Source organism: Rhipicephalus microplus, chromosome 8 (genome assembly GCF_043290135.1).
Source record: "Rhipicephalus microplus isolate Deutch F79 chromosome 8, USDA_Rmic, whole genome shotgun sequence".
NCBI lineage: Eukaryota > Metazoa > Arthropoda > Arachnida > Ixodida > Ixodidae > Rhipicephalus > Rhipicephalus microplus.
The window spans coordinates 131,292,526-131,309,893 of record NC_134707.1 but is presented as its reverse complement, the minus strand read 5'-3'; the positions used below and the strand labels follow the sequence as shown (position 1 = coordinate 131,309,893).

The window sequence follows — 17,368 nt, the reverse complement described above, 5'->3', positions numbered from 1 at the left end:
TTGCATACAGAAAAACGTTTTCGAGCTCTTCTGCTTCCTCGTTCTTCCCACTATCTTGCGCAACTTGTGCCTTGAAACTGGGGTCCAGGAGGTCAGCTAAGTACAAGCTGTTATCCTCGTTATAGCTAGATGACGTTGGCCTGTTTAGGTATTGGCTGACGCATATCATCTTTAGACCACACTTCACATCATACGTACTTGGGATGGGCTTCCTGGGTATCACAACAGAGAAAATAGTTTCAAGACAGTCCTGTATCAGTCTACATGTAAGCAGGTGCTGGTAGCTACGTTTTTTCAGCAGTTCTTCAGACAGGCACAGCACAACTGTCATTGATATCAAGAGACCAGCTTGAGAAGGTTTCCAGTGAGCAGTTTTGCCCGTGTTGACACGGCACAAAGTTGTACAAGCCAGTGGAAGGATTTGAACTGCATCTTTATGTTTTGAGGGGTCAATACAGCTCAAAGCAACCACTTGGTGCCATGATGACATGAGTGTGTACCATTTGCTCACTAATTCAAGGAACCAAGCTGTTACCTCTGCTTCAGGCATTAGGTCTCCTTGTTTGACCAGGTATCTGATAGCAGGAGAGGCTTCGCTAATTATTTGAATGGCTACATTTACCTTCATCTTAGTGAAGTGCCCACTGCTAATGTGGATGTCAGACAACTTGTTCGCAATCTTCAGGTCATCGTCAGAGCCAAATTCTAGGACTGCTTTAATATGATAAACGCTTACAATTTCTCCGGGAAGATTTTGTTCTTTAATGGTTTCTTGTCCTAGTGTAAATGTTTCTGAACGAAGCAGCTGGGTGCGAATGTTTTTCAAAACATGCGCTGGGTCAGCCATAAAGAACATCGGATCTGCAAGGTGCGGATGTGGTACAGATCACATGGTCTCTAATGGTCTGTTGCTGGAGAATCCCAGTAGGCGCCATACTGCCCTAATAACTGATTCCATGTCAATGGTTACCATAAGCACTCGCAACAAGATATTAAACCAGAGCTCAATTAAATGAAACACCAAATCTTTCAGAAGTGCCCCGTCGACTGATCGCCCAGTGAAGTGGTAGGCTATCATCTGCTTCCATCTTGTGTTTAGCCACACGATCTTGAACAAAAGGGCATGGTTGGTATTTGCACATTTGACTGTGGTAGCGGGGCAACCCCGAAAAGGCAGTCTAAAGAGAGAACATGATTGAAACCATGGCTGATTTCAATCTCATCCTAGAATAACACGCAGTCCTTTTCTATGTTTTGCATTGTCTCACTTTTGAGCTTTAAAACTTATAGTACCTCATGAAGAATGCCTGGCAAAAAGCGGATGTTCTGAAGTTTTCTATTGAGGGTCCTGTTTGAAGGTAATGGATACGACAACTACCTCAGTAGTTCATATCATGTTGTGCAAGTTTAATCTGAAGTGCTAATCTGATAGTCTTTTCAACCATATTGATCCCTTCGTAGTCTTTCTCACCAGATCAGCTGTTTGGTCATTGTTCATAAAGCTTGCAGTAGTGAATTCGCGTTTTTTTCAGCAGATGTCAGTTTTTTCCTCGCACTTTTGAGCTGTGATTTTGCTTTCTCATGCAGTCGCAGTGTCACAAACGACTCCAATTTTCGGAGCATCCGCGGGCCCCATCTTCCAAGGAAGGGCGTTTTTGTGTTGGGAGACGACATCCGGTGACTATAACGACCCAGCGTGGCGCCGGCTCGTCTTCCCTGCCCCTGACCGGAAGAGGAACCGGCGGTCTCAACAAGGAGAATTACTCCCAGATGAGACGGGAACACGTGTACGCCCCTGAAGAGGTTTGGACTGCATCGGAAAAGGCAGTTGACGAACAGCCAGCAACAAGTGCGGTCGTCGGTGTCGCGAGTCTCGCGTAGGCGGCGAGCATGGAGTGACCCGCGCAACGTATTGAGACGGCTGCAATTCCGGGCACCCTCGTCGTCTACCAAGCCGGCGAGACCTTCAGCGGCACCCGTCAACTCCCCTACGTGTACCAAGAGCTGGCCTGGTCCGTATGGAACTTTTTATTGTGACTTTTTTTAAACTGTTAAATTATTATACCCAGCCTTTTGTTTTTATTTGTAGTTTTGTGCGCTGCGACGCACTTAGAAATTCAAAAGCGCGACCAATGATCATTCTGTAATTATTTCCTTGTATCCCTCTCCTTTGATTTCCATCATGTTGTTATTTTATTAATTTTCCGCATATTTGTCTTTAGCCTGTATCTTTTGTATTGTTTTTTGCATATTTTGTTATATAGCTGTTCTTTCCATCGCGCCTCAGTGTTATTCCTCCTTTGTTATTTTTGTAATCTCCTGCCTTGGCCCCTGTTTCAATTAAATGCTTGTCTAAGTGTAATCAAACTCTGTGTCTGCTCTATGAGTGCGTCGGTCAGGCCCACACGTCACCACACGTGCAACCCCGCACGGGTCGGCCAACCCGCAAATAAATTCGAAATGTGCCACTTCGAGGCCTTTCAGGCGTCGCAGGCCGAAGCGTAAAGTGGAAGCCTGCGAGTCTGCCGCACGTCGATGTTGGATCGGCGGGGCCTCACCCGAAGTGTGTGACATTATCTGGCGTCCGCGCGACAGGACTGGCCGACCACGTGGTGATGTCTGGGAGACTGACGTAACTCTGAGCGTTCAGTGTGTAGCCGGTCTGTTATTGCTTTGTTGGTTGACAACTGTGTATAGCAATGGACGACACGGTGTTTGACAGGCTTATTGAACAGGGCAAAGCCTTTGGCTTTGTAGGCAAGGAGTTGTATAATTTCGTTGAAAAAGAACGAAATAGACTTAAAGAGGAGCGCGATGCCGAACGCAGTAGGTACAGGCAACATCTGGAATTTTTGATGGAACAGGAGCGAGAAAATTCAAGGCTTAGAATTCAGAAGGAAAAAGAGCGCTTGAGACTGTGTGCTACGCAGGCGGACCCCTGCTCAGGCTCTGAAATTTCTAATAGCGCGACCGTCCATGCCCCGAACAAGTTGGCAGAGTCGTACCATGAGTACGTTGAAAAACTGCGTCTGAAGATTCAAAGCAGGCGGCGCGAGTTTGAGGCTTTTGATGTAATGCATAAAAGATGCAAAGAGCCCGAATGTGCAGAGCTGGCGAAGGCCGGGCAGGCCGGTAGTACTTGGGAGGCGGACAGTAGGTTCATTCCTGAACCTAATGTGTTAGCTGTAGAAAGCGCTTTTGTGGCCCAAGTGGCCAATGAAAGCTGGAGACATGGTGACGAGGAGCTGTGCCGGCAGGGTTCGAATTGTACAGAAAAACCCTCTGCTGGTGACTCGCCACAGCCACCATGTATGTTCGTATCTATGGCGGCTGACACTGAAGTCCGCAGTACTACCAGATCGGGAGGCGAGAACCCCTGTAATTACATTGGGTCAAAGCCATGTGCTGAAGTGCATTGTGGACTGGACGGTGCAATTGTAGATAGTTCTTTCAGGTGCGAGCGGCGCAGCCCTGAGGAATCCATTTGCATTGTTCAGGAGCCGGTTAAGCTGTCCTCAAGTGAGGATAGCAATGATTCAAGAAGAAATAATCCCGACTGTGTTCACAGTGTATCAATTCAGACAAACCAGAGTAGTTATGCTCATGATTTGATGGAAGCAGATGCTCCAAAAAAGTGCACAAGGCAATGTGCCAAACGAAAAAGACGCCGAAAAGTACAGAAAGCAGCCAAGGCTGTAAGAAAATCCATGCAAATGAGAGGCCCCAAACGTGACACAACGCAACGAAAGATTCGTTTGCGCGTCGTGACAATCGCGAGGGGAGCACTTCCCCATGCCCCAAACCACCCGAAGGGTAGGGGGGTGAGACAGGCAATTGTTCCTGCAGCTCGGAGGAGCCAACCCCCACCACTCCATTCTTGTGTTCGGGGAGCGGAATGCACGGGGAAGGAGCGCATTATGGCTAGACGACGCGACGCGGGTGCAAAGCCCATTTCCGTAGAACGCGGTGTCGACGATGGCTTGCTGCCACGGGGCAAACTAGCAGGAAACAGACGTCGGGGTAGCGGCCGTCCACTGTTTTGTCTGCCCTGGTTGCTTCAAACGGTTCCTCCACGAGCACGGCCACCTCGAGCACGGGTGAAATTTGCGTACATCGACACTCAAAAGTAACCTTGAAGGCAAATGACTTGTTGTTTGAAACAATGTTCATTTCTGTTTTTCGATTTAGGAGCATTCCATGAATGGGGGGACTAATAGCTTAGTTATTCTTTTGGTTTGCTTGTGTCGTCTGTGCGTTTGTTGACGTGTTCTGTTGTTCAAACTTACTACACGTTGAGTTAAGGAAGCTCTGTTTTAGGGAAATTTTTATTTCATTCAGTTGAATTTTTTAAAAGAGACTGGTTGGTCATATAATCAGTCTATCACGGTACGCATGTGTGATAATCATGGCGTTATGTGCATGTTCTTCACAACTTTCCTTGTAATTATCATTTCGAAATGAAGTGCTTTAGTGTGCAGCAGGTTCAAACAACTGCGTACAGGCGATCATGCCGATTTCTTTCTTATTCATCTTTTTCGAAAGCTGCGTGTCAATAAGTGACTTTTTAATACCGCTTAAAGCGTGTATTGTTTTTAATATGTGGCATCAAAGGATGCTTACGTGCCTTAGCTTGGAAATGTGCAGTATTTTTGTCATTGTCTTTTCATGTGTGTGGACATGACGTTGTGCGTGAGTTCTGACTTTCATCGTATAGTGACCGTGAAAGTGTGGTGTGTCGGGTGTTCTCTGCGGTGTCGTCCACGTCAGCGAAATGGTGCGCGCGAAAAAGAAAACGCATTGGTGGACAACCGGAACACGGCAGGCTCTCGAACATTGAGCGTTTGTGATTTTCTTGAACATTACGAAGTAATATTCTTAAGAAGGGGGTTATGTCACAAACGACTCCAATTTTCGGAGCATCCGCGGGCCCCATCTTCCAAGGAAGGGCGTTTTTGTGTTGGGAGACGACATCCGGTGACTATAACGACCCAGCGTGGCGCCGGCTCGTCTTCCCTGCCCCTGACCGGAAGAGGAACCGGCGGTCTCAACAAGGAGAATTACTCCCAGATGAGACGGGAACACGTGTACGCCCCTGAAGAGGTTTGGACTGCATCGGAAAAGGCAGTTGACGAACAGCCAGCAACAAGTGCGGTCGTCGGTGTCGCGAGTCTCGCGTAGGCGGCGAGCATGGAGTGACCCGCGCAACGTATTGAGACGGCTGCAATTCCGGGCACCCTCGTCGTCTACCAAGCCGGCGAGACCTTCAGCGGCACCCGTCAACTCCCCTACGTGTACCAAGAGCTGGCCTGGTCCGTATGGAACTTTTTATTGTGACTTTTTTTAAACTGTTAAATTATTATACCCAGCCTTTTGTTTTTATTTGTAGTTTTGTGCGCTGCGACGCACTTAGAAATTCAAAAGCGCGACCAATGATCATTCTGTAATTATTTCCTTGTATCCCTCTCCTTTGATTTCCATCATGTTGTTATTTTATTAATTTTCCGCATATTTGTCTTTAGCCTGTATCTTTTGTATTGTTTTTTTGCATATTTTGTTATATAGCTGTTCTTTCCATCGCGCCTCAGTGTTATTCCTCCTTTGTTATTTTTGTAATCTCCTGCCTTGGCCCCTGTTTCAATTAAATGCTTGTCTAAGTGTAATCAAACTCTGTGTCTGCTCTATGAGTGCGTCGGTCAGGCCCACACGTCACCACACGTGCAACCCCGCACGGGTCGGCCAACCCGCAAATAAATTCGAAATGTGCCACTTCGAGGCCTTTCAGGCGTCGCAGGCCGAAGCGTAAAGTGGAAGCCTGCGAGTCTGCCGCACGTCGATGTTGGATCGGCGGGGCCTCACCCGAAGTGTGTGACACGCAGTCTTTGTAGGCTCTTGTACTTGCGCATCAAGCCAGCGTTTTTTTCGAAGTTCCGCATTCTCTCGATGAATCAGTGTCGTACTTACAGCTGCACTTTTTGCACTTGTGAAGAGGTGTGGAGATAGCACTGTTACTTCTCCACACTCAAGCTGATTTTGCAGTGTCGAAGTACCATTTTCAATACAGGGTGACCCACTTGGTACAAAGCTATGAGAAGCTTCAAGACAAGACATCTGGGTTCTATTCTTAACATAAGTGTCACTGAGCTGAAAATACTGATGCGAAGAGGCGAACGATTCTCGTGTGCAGCAGGATCGATAGGCACTGCCACTCCTAACGTTATCACGAGGGACAGATGGCACAAGAAATTTCCGAGATGGGCTTTGACAGTTTTTGAGAACATTTCCTGTAGTAGGAACAGACGCTTCTGCGCTCACAAGTACAACTGGCAATGATGCAGAATGAATACGTAAGTCACGAGCATCGCCAATGTCAGCTGGAATACCCACTGAGTTAGCAGCCAAAAATCGACAAGCAGAACTAGCACTTCTAGAACTGTCAGCGGCGTTGCTTGGGGTGTCACCAGAATGTAGACTTAGCTGAACACTGTCTACATCTGCGGACGCACAGTTTGGCTCCACACCACTGCTCGCTCCAGAAATCACATTCGGCACTGGAACCACCTTTGATACCTGAGCACTGGCTGTCTTGGGTTGTGCGCCGGCAACTCTGTCACTTGAGAGATCTGGATGCCGAGGTGGTACGTTTGATACAGCAGTCTGAATCTTTGGGGGCAATCCGTGCTTTGGAAGAGCTGAAAGAGTTAACAAAGCCACTTTAGTATAACAAAACCGCTTTAGTATTATTGCTGACAAGTACAAAGGTGGCATTTCAGATTTCCCACTCACTATTGGAAGAAGTAAGCCTTTATTGAGTTTGTAAAAAACTTACACTCAAGCTCTGGCCTTCAGGTAACTCTTTTTGACAAAGACGGACAAAGTCACAAGCGTAGTTTGCAAGCATTTTACGCATGCGCGAGCAATGAATAGTCAAAACAATTAAAAGCGCATTCAACTGAGCTCACTTACAGTGAAAAGAAAACAGCGTCGGGACAGCATCTCGCCTTAGTTTCTTCAAACCGTCCTGCCTCCTTTGCTCGAAGCTTGTGTCTTCGAAGTGGGCCTTGAACAAATCAATAATGCGAAAAGTCATAGAGGGCACGATGGACACAAATGTGTATAAACGTAGTCCATATACAGCACTAAATATAACTGATATCCCGACATAAATCGTCGTTGTGGCAGTTTATGAAAAAAGGACAAAAATTTCGATGCTGCACCACATTCTCCCACGCGTGGGAGCGGCATATTTGAGTTATGAGCAAACAATCGGAATCCTTGGTGCTGCACAGAAAAAGAAATGTTTAGGACAGACAGACAGACAGACAGACAGACAGACAGACAGACAGACGGAAAGATACATACGGACGGACAGACAGACAGACAGACAGGCGGACAGATGGACAGACAGACAGGCAGGCGGACATACGAACAGACAGACACACAAGCAGACAGAGAGACACACAAGCAGACAGAGAGACACACAAGCAGACGTACGACGGACGGACGCGAACAGTAAGTCAGTCGCATTCTATATTATTAAAGCAAAAACTTTACTGGAACAGTTGAGCGAGTTAGGGTGTTATTTTCGCGTGGCCTTGAATCGAAGAACAAATACCTTGTGGCAAGACGCGCAAAATTTAGTTGTTGTTGCGTTGCAGTTGTGCAAGGCTCTAAAACGGCCGGACTGGAAAGGCACGCGAGCCTTGACTCAAATTTGACTGAAATTTGACTCAAATTTGACTGAGCTCTCATTTGACTTAAGGTCAAATGAGAGCTCAAATGCTGTTAGGAAGGTCGTTTAAGAAGATGAGAAAGGACGGATCTCTGTGGTACTCCACAAATCATGTCAGAAATGGCTGAACATCAATTTCCGACAACTGTGTATTGAAGGCGATTTGTCAGAAAGCAGCGAATCCTGGACAATGCGAGGGGGTCCATTCGTAGGCATGCAAGCTTGGCCAAAAGTCTTTGGTGAGGAACGCAATCAAAAGCTTTGGCAAAATCTAGGTAGATGAAATGAGTTTGAAAAGACGAGTCTAAACTTGAGTAAAGATCTGTAACAAGTACAAAGAGCTGAGTATCACATGATGAGCCTGGTGGAAAACTACGTTGATAGCGAAAAAAAAGAATGATTATTCAGATGGCATGCTATTTGTGAATATATTATATTTTGTAAATGTTTGCAAGCGATGCTTGTAAGCGAAATGGGACGGTAGTTTAAAGGATCCGAGCAGCTGCCAGACTTGAATACAGGTACTACCTTATCAATTTTCCAGTCATTCGGAAGCAAACTGTCTGTGATAAACTGCGTAAAAATCATTTGTAATACGGAACTGGACAATACTTTTGGGCCTTTTAGTATTTTGGCTGTAATACTATCATGCTTAGGGGCACCATAAGTCTTAAAGTTTTTGACGAGTTTCAACATTCCTTCGGAAGTGATGGTTATGAGAGGCATTTGGGGAATAGATTGGTTGAGTGGATCAAACCGCTTAGCGTAGGTTCATTTTTGAAAGAGGTTGAAAAGTGTGAGCTGATTACATTTCATCGCTCATCAATTGGCACAGTGGAAACATCATCATCGTCATCATTATCATCATCATCGGACTGACTACTTCTACTGCAGGACAAAGGCCTCTCCCAAGTTCCGCCAGTTAACCCGGTCGTGTGCTTGCTGCTGCAAATTTATACCAGCAAACTTCTTAATCTCATCTGCACAAAACTTCACAAAAATAATTTTCAAATTAGGACTTTTCCTTGTTTTCTTTCGTCGGACTGGTCCATCTCGCTCTGTAGATGACAATTGGTTGTTACTTAAGAATAAACTAACATAACTCGTTGACTTACACGTACTCTTGTACACATTTGCGGCGATTTGGGAAAACCCTGGTTGTTGAATACTGTAAACAGAGTGTCAGGTCAAAAAAAGCCTCTTTTTCACGATGCAAAACGCTCGAAACTTTCTTCTTCGAAGTGTAGAAAGTATTTTACATGCCTGCGCGAATACAGTACTGCTTTGAGACAATCCAAAAAGAAGTTCTTTCACCATGACCTACACACAATTATGCGCGCCAACACCTAAAAATTTTGGAACGTCCTCACACAATGTAAAGGCTCCAATAACATTTCTCTAAGTTACCCTGATGGTTCCTTAAGAGACAAGAAGAGAGCAGAGTGGATTAGGAAACAAACGGGGGCTAAGGATATTATAGCTTAAATCAAGAAGAAGAAATGGACATGAGCTGGGCATGTAGCGCGTAGACAGGATAACCGCTGGTCATTAAGGGTAACTAACTTGATTCCCAGAGAAGGCAAGGGGGTTAGAGGGATACAGAAGGTTAGGTGGGCAGATGAGATTAAGAAGTTTGCGGGTATAAATTGGCAGCAGCAAACACACGACCGGGTTAAGTGGCGGAACTTGGGAGAGGCCTTTGTCCTGCAGTAGACGTAGTCAGGCTGATGATGATGGTGATAATGAGGACGATGATGATGTTTCCACTGTGCCAATTGATGAGCGATGAAATGTAATCAGCTCATACTTTTCAACCTCTTTCAAAAATGAACCAACGCTAAGCGGTTTGATCCACTCAACCAATCTCTTCCCCAAATGCCTCTCATAACCATCACTTCTGAAGGAATGTTGAAACTCGTCAAAAACTTTAAGACTTATGGTGTCCCTAGGCATGATAGTATTACAGCCAAAATACTTAAAGGCACAAAAGTATTGTTCAGTTCCGTATTACAAATGATTTTCACGCAGTTTATCACAGACACTTTGCTTCCGAATGACTGGAAAATAATAAGGTGGTACCTGTATTCAAGTCTGGCAGCTGCTCGGATCCTTTAAACTACCGTCCCATTTCGCTTACAAGCATCGCTTGCAAACATTTACAAAATATAATATATTCACAAATAGCATGCCATCTGAATAATCATTCTTTTTTTTTCGCTATCAACGTAGTTTTTCACCAGGCTCATCATGTGATACTCAGCTCTTTGTATTTGTTACAGATCTTCACTTATGTTTAGACTCGTCTTTTAAAACTCATTTCATCTACCTAGATTTTGCCAAAGCTTTTGATTGCGTTCCCCACCAAAGACTTTTGGCCAAGCTTGCATGCCTACGGATGGACCCCCTCGCATTGTCAAGGATCCGCTGCTTTCTGACAAATCGACTTCATACACAGTTGTCGGAAATCGATGTTCAGCTATTTATGACATGATTTGTGGAGTACCACAGAGATCCGTCCTTTCTCATCTTCATAAACGACCTTCCTAACAGCTTTTGAGCTCTTATTTGACTTTTCGCAGAAGACTGTGCTCTTTATTGTCGCATTGGACACGATGGTGACTAATATCCAAAATAATTTGGATCTAATTCATACCTGCTGTTCCAATTCATTATTGAAACTCAACATCTTGACATTGCAAGTTGATGCAGATATTCCGTAAGCGCCCAAACAGTTGTTACACGTACTCCCTAAACTCTACAGCTTTGTCCTCCGTCGAATCATATTGCCATCTTGGTCTCACAATAAATAACAAGTTGACATGGTCTGATCGCATCAGAAAATTAGCTGCTGATACTACTAAACGACTTGGCTACATCAGACGCTCCCTTTCCTTGTGTCCCTCAGCCACACGAAAACTGGCGTATGAAACATTTCTACGGAGTAAGTTTGAATATGCCTCACCTATTTGGAACCCTCATCAAGCATACCTCATAAACGTTTTAGAATCCATACATAATCGCGCGGCCAGATTAAAATCTTCCAGGTAAAGCCGTGATGAAAGCATCAGTGCCATAAAGTCATTCCTGGGACTCAAGTCATTGTCATTCCGACGTAAGATTGTAGGGCTGTCCGTGTTTCATAGGCTCTATTACAAATTACCTCAACTTCGTGGTTGACTCCTAAACCCTCCACACCGTACGTCTCGTCGCCTTTTTAACTCTTGCAGCATCCAGCGGTTGCATGGTTCAACGTCTTCTTTCAATCAATCTTTTTTGCCGATCGCCGTTGTAGAGTGGAATATATGGCCTGATAATTAGAAATATATTGCCTGAATACATTGCCTGAGCGTAACCCAAGTGTTTTGAAGCAGTTGCTTACTGATCACCTCACGCTGTAATATTCATTGCAATCTTACACTGTTCTCTATGTCTTGTTAAATTGTAATGTTTTTGTTTTGCATCGAAACAGGTAATCTATTTCCCTGAGATGTGTGTTTATAACTGTGACCTGGCAAGTCTCATGTCTAACTTTCTATGTTACACCCCCCCCCCCTTATTGCAATACCTCAACAGGTGCCCTTAAGGGAAAAATAAATGATCATGATGATGATGATGACCAGCTCAATGAGCGCTTTAAAGTAATCAAAACCTTCACGATGCTTTCTTCCCTTCTGCCACACTTCCAAATGCTGTCACACTTCCAAATGCCGAGAAGTTTGCTGATGTGTACTCGAACAATTTTTAGCTTCGACATTGCAAGGGGAGTTATCAGTATGGGCTGTCAAATTGAAGCAAGAGAAACGAGAAACGCTGAGAATGTCTGGGATGCAAGCGGTTGCCAATTGCCCAGAGGTATTCTTCCCAAACGTGCACCATCTTCTAAATACTTCTGCAACTCTACCTATTCAGCTGTGCTCGGCACAGCTGAAGCAGAACATTCTTTTTGATCGCTGAAACGTCCAAACTTGTACCTGAGAGCCAAAAAAACAAATGAAAGATTGCTTGGCGTCGCTCTCTGAACATCCACCGTGAAATAAGTACACCCGCAAGACATTCTTTCTGTTGTTTACCGGGAACAAAGACGACTTCAGCGGAATAAGTTTGCATATGACCCATAGGCGCCAACAAAAAATCAAGAAAAAAAGTGACCTGAAGTTATGCTTCTATTGAGATTTTTTGCACAACAGTAAACACATAGTTGGTAATGATCAATTTATGAGGTTTAACATCCCAAAACCACAATATGATAACGAGAGACGCCATAATGGGGCGCTCCAGAAATAATACCGTTTTCGTTCTGTAGCATGCACCTAAATCAAAGTGCACGGGCCTCAAACATTTCCGCCTACATGTTAAATACGAAAGGGATTCGAGGCCACTACCTGGGCGTCAGTAACAGAGCACCACAATCACTGGGCCACCCTGGCGGGTAATGAAAAAGACGGTTTTGGTAAAGTCAGTATGCGCTACCTTTCATTCAGCTGTAAGAAATCTATTTCAACTGTATGAGACATTGCTGAAAAGTACTTTGACATCATGCCGAGGCGATTCTGTTCCCTCCCGTTACCTACTCCTTGCTTTTTGGTGGCACCTTTTCCTTGCAGACGTGGTTTGCGAATACGAAAGGTGTGAACAGCACTGCAACAACCCTTGTTTGCGTGTGGCGATTCTCGCAAATTTTGGGTAAATTATGAGGCATATAATAAGACATCTCATGCGCAGGATAATCTTCGTGTCAATAGAAAAGATAGTCGGCAGTATTACGCTGTTGGCTGCTTGAGACACTGCTTGAAAAGAGTTTATTTCATTTCTTGCAAAAATGGTAGTTACTATGTGTGTTGCTCGTAATTTTACGTGATATCATGGCCACCCATGTTTCTCCACTCTGTGCATCTTTTGTCGTGCGTCATGTTGCTAGTTGCACAAATAGCTCGGTGTCTCTTCTAGTCATGTGAATGTAAAGAAACTAACAGGTAAATCGAGTCAATATATATAATTTGTCGTATAGTTTTAAAGCTATATGTTCCTTATTTGTTCGCTGTTTGCAACAGTGCTGACAATGAGACTTATGCTCACTGTGCTCGCGCTGCATTTATCGTTACGCTGCTTTGGCTTTATGACCACAATCTATTTATTTATGAGCCTTACTTTCATATTGAATATATTTATAGGCCTTTCTGAGGCTTTCATTGGCCTGCACATTTGTCTGTGTTGTATCTCTGTCACTAGACACCATATCGTAGTGCCTTTAGTTTTTAGTGCATGGTGAAGATATGTACAAATATATTGTATACTCACATACAAGACAAGTTAGGCTATGAAGGGAATTACCGGTCGCGCGCATGTGTGTGTGTGTGTGTGTGTGTGTGTTAGCAGAACGTGCAAAGGTTCAGTAGAAATGTTATTATCTAGCCTGAGTATATTTCAGCACACGTACGAAGAGTCACCCTTCGATATGCTTTAACCTATTCTAACAGACCTTGACTCTGTGTTTGGATTTTCAATTAAAACGAAGCTCTACCTATGGAACATTATTGTAGTGATCAACTCCAGCGAGATCTGTTCCCGTGGGTACAAATATGACCACCCCTTAAGCATGATTTCCATCGCCGCGACACCTTAAAACGCTCGCGGCCGAGATTCCTACCCAAAAGCTCACAGAGTGTCAAAGCCTTGAGAAACATCTCAACGGTTTTTTCCACATGCATGCATTATTGATTGTAAAAGTGCCCAGGAATAATGTTGTTATAGTAGCAGCTCTGAGTTTCTAAACCATGTCAGCGCGAAGCGACGAAAAAAGCTAAGTTGAGTAAATGGCAAGAAAGGGTGGTGTGGACCGAAACTCTTTTTTTTGGGGGGGAGGGGGAGAAGATGAACCCCTTCTTCGCTACGCCACTGGTATATCACAATAATCACGAGTAACTTGCTGTTTGTGCGTTCCTATGTATTTCCATGAACTTCTACGCTTCGGCGGGAACTTGTAACCCAAGTATCTCAGTGGCGACGAAGAACGTCTGTGCGCACTTTAGAGCACGTAAACTACACCTTCCAATGTAGAACCAAATAAACGTAGTGGTGGCGTACTGAAGTGCAATTGGGTGATTGCAGGTAGTGCACGAACCGGGAATTGAGGGAGTGCCCACTAAATACGAGCTGATACGGGTTCAATGAGTGGGTGAGTGAGTGGTTGAGTGTAACAACTTTGTTTGGTCAAAAATTGGTGGGTTACCTCGACGTGACCTGGCTTAGACGACTCGGGGTGGCGTGGGTCCTCTGGACGGCCAAGTTGTAGGGGTGTGATCCTGAGCCTTTTTAAACTTCTTCATTTCCTCTTAGCGGAAAGGGGGACTGGCTGAGGTGCAGTCACGCGGTACATGCTCAAATTCCGCATAACCACCAAATAGAGGGCAATCGCGCCTTGGCAACCATTCGGGGTATGTTGTGTGCAATGTCGCAGGGCTCTGGTAGGTGCTTGTTAGGAGCAGTCTGAAAGTGTCAGCTTGGTCCTTGCACAAAAAGGAGTGTGGCAGGAGCAGCCCTTTTTTATTGCGGTAGCGATTATGTGAACACTCACAGCTGGATTTTGCTGGTGGCCCGGCGCCGGCGTGGACGTCGCCTTCACTCGCTGCATATGTATACGCGTCTGTATATAGGAAAACGTAAGAAACAAAAATAATCAAGAAAATGACTGCGGCGCTAGAATCAAACTTGGAGCCTCTGCAACGTGACTGCGAGATTGGGCCACCAAATTGTGAATTGAGCCACCGAGGAGAACGTCCTTCAAAAGGCATCTCGCTTAAAACTATCATGTTTTAGCATTACCAGCAAGATGGCAGAATCAGCGCGCGGTGGCGTGCGCTCTCATCTTTCACGAGTACATTGCCTCGCAGAGATGAGGGGGTGGACGCTCACTCGCGGGCCCATATCTCGCAAAGGAGAATATTGTACGTCTTGGCCGACCGGCGGCTTTCACGGGAACGATTCTCTTGTAATTAGCAGGCGCAAAAAGATCACTACAATTGTTGCACAGTCCCAGTTTGGGATGAGAGCACAATTTTCAGATACAGCGATTTAGCAACTGATATGCTTATTTGTTTCGTCTGTACCTCAGAGTACGTTTCGTGCGTCATTTGTGCGTGAGAAACGCGGGGCACGTTTCAGCCGGCTGACCATTCTGCTTCTAACCTTACAAATTATTGCTATCGCGTTAATTTCTTCACCTTTGTGACAAAGCTGGGACTTTTAAATGCGGAGCATTTCCGAGTTTCACAATTTGACTAGTCGTCGGCGAGCACACCCCCGTTACGCAGGCTCTCGCCTCGCGTATTGGGCCGCATGCTTACGTCTAGTTTCAACTTTTCGCTCCTCCCTTCTCTTGCCTCGCAAGACTGCCGGAAGCAGCGTCTGCAAGGCAAAACAGGCTACTCCAGCTGCAAAATCGATCACTGGCCATTGGACTGCGGCTCAGCGTCCCACAGCTCGTTGAAGGGGACGCTTCTCCTTCTATCCGTAAATAAAAAAAATGGCAGCATATCCACGGAGTGAATGATGGAGAGTGGGGGGAAGCATTCGTCCGTCCATGCGTCCGTCTGTGTGACCATCCATGCGTCTGTACGTGCGCCCGTCCCTGCGTCCGTTCATGCGTCCATCCATGCACCTGTCTGTGTGTCCGTTCGTCCATGTATTCAACACTCCAAGTCCCACCATCTCGCATCTTTTTCTCATATATTCCCCATATAGAATCACCGCCATTTAGCGGACATTTCAAGGACTAATCGAGAGGTGACACACGCACACTTTCTTACGGCATGCGCTTCGGGTCTACTTCCCACCTTCAACCACCTTGAGTTCTTGGTATATATTTCTTCACCGTATTCATGGCACTGCAGCCCAATGCTCGCTAAACCTTTTTAAAACCAAGGAGGTTACGCCCAGCGAGTATAACGTAGCAACCTATTCCTGTCAGGTAGTGCTCAATGTACATGCCAGTGGCTACTAATGTGAAATGAGAGACAGTAGGATGCAGCTTTCAATTTCTTACGGCTTGCGCTTCGTATCTGCTTCCCCCCTTTAACCACCTCGAAGTAATTCATGGTATATACTAGTTCATTGTATTCAGGGCCCTGCGACTCAACGCTCAATAAACCTTTCTAAAACTAAGAAGGTTACACCCAGCGAGTATAATGTAGCACCCCTTTCTTGTCCGATAGTGCTAAATGTACATGCTAATAGTTGCTAATGGGGATCGCAGCGTGCGCGTTGACTAAAAGTCGAATGCTCCTGTCTCTCATTCCCCATTAGCAGCCATTGGCATGTACATTGAGCACTATTTTTTTGTTAAACAACGCACAGGAGAAATCTCTCACCGGCACCTTCTTGGAGGTCAAATGTTATACCTATTTCGGGTATGTGCCACTAGTGGTTATGTACTACGAGGGACGCACAAGCCACGCCATAAGGAGTTTCGCCCCTAAAATTATTAAAGGTGAAATAACAATCAGGTATTCCCAAAGCATGTCTGGCCTCGAAATACTGACGCAGGCACCATCTGCTAGTGAAAACTGTCTGCACGAGGTGCACAACCGTCACTGGCCAAACCGGATATGTAGGCACTGGATCGCACGTCAGCGTCCCACCACTTGTTGAAGCAGACGCTTCTTCTTCATTCCGTAAATAAAAATAACAAAGGCGAACTAACAATTAGGTATTCTCAAAGCATGTTTTGCCTCGCAAGACTCACGCAGGCACCATCTGCTAGTGAAAATCGTCAGCTCAAGGTGCTCAATCCTTCACTGGCCACACCGGATATGTAGGCACTGGATCGCAAGTCAGCCTCCCACCATTCGTTGAAGGCGACGGTTATCCTTCATTCCGTCAATAAAAAAAATAAAAGCAAGCTAACAATTAGGTATCCCCAAACCATGTCTTGCCTCGCAAGACTGACGCAGGCACCATCTGCTAGTGAAAACTGTCTGTTCGAAGTGCACAATCGTTCACTGGCCACACCGAATATGTAGGCACTGGATCGCACGTCAGCCTCCCACCATTCGTTGAAGGCGACGGTTATCCTTCATTACTAAAATAAAATAATAAAGGGAAGCTAACAATTACGTATTCCAACACCATTTCTTGCCTCCCAAGACTGACGCAGGCACCATCTGCTAGTGAAAACTGTCTGCTCCAGGTGCACAATCGTTCACTGGCCACACTGGATATGTAGGCACTGGATCGCACGTCAGCCTCCCACCATTCGTTGAAGGCGACGGTTATCCTTTATTCTGTAAATAAAAATAATAAAGGGAAGCTAACAATTAGGTATTCCACACCAGTTCTTGCCTCCCAAGACTGACGCAGGCACCATCTGCTAGTGAAAACTGTCTGCTTGAGGTGCACAGTCCTTCACTGGCCACACCGGATATGTAGGCACTGAATCGCACGTCAGCCTCCCACCATTCATTGAAGGTGACGGTTGTCCTTCATTTCGTAAATTAATATAATAAAGGCAAAATAACAGTTACGTATTCCCAAACTGTGCCTTGCATCGCGACACTTACGCAGGCACCATCTGCAAGTGAAAACTGTCTGCTCGAGGTGCACAACCACTCACTGGCCACACCGGATATGTAGGCACTGGATCGC

General features: G+C 45.5%; 1 pseudogene; it reads right to left on the bottom strand.

The window, feature by feature from the left end:
- Window positions 1–5,464: 5,464 nt before the first annotated feature.
- On the bottom strand, window positions 5,465–7,241 carry LOC142769386 (uncharacterized; annotated as a pseudogene).
- Between the last annotated feature and the right edge of the window lie 10,127 nt (window positions 7,242–17,368).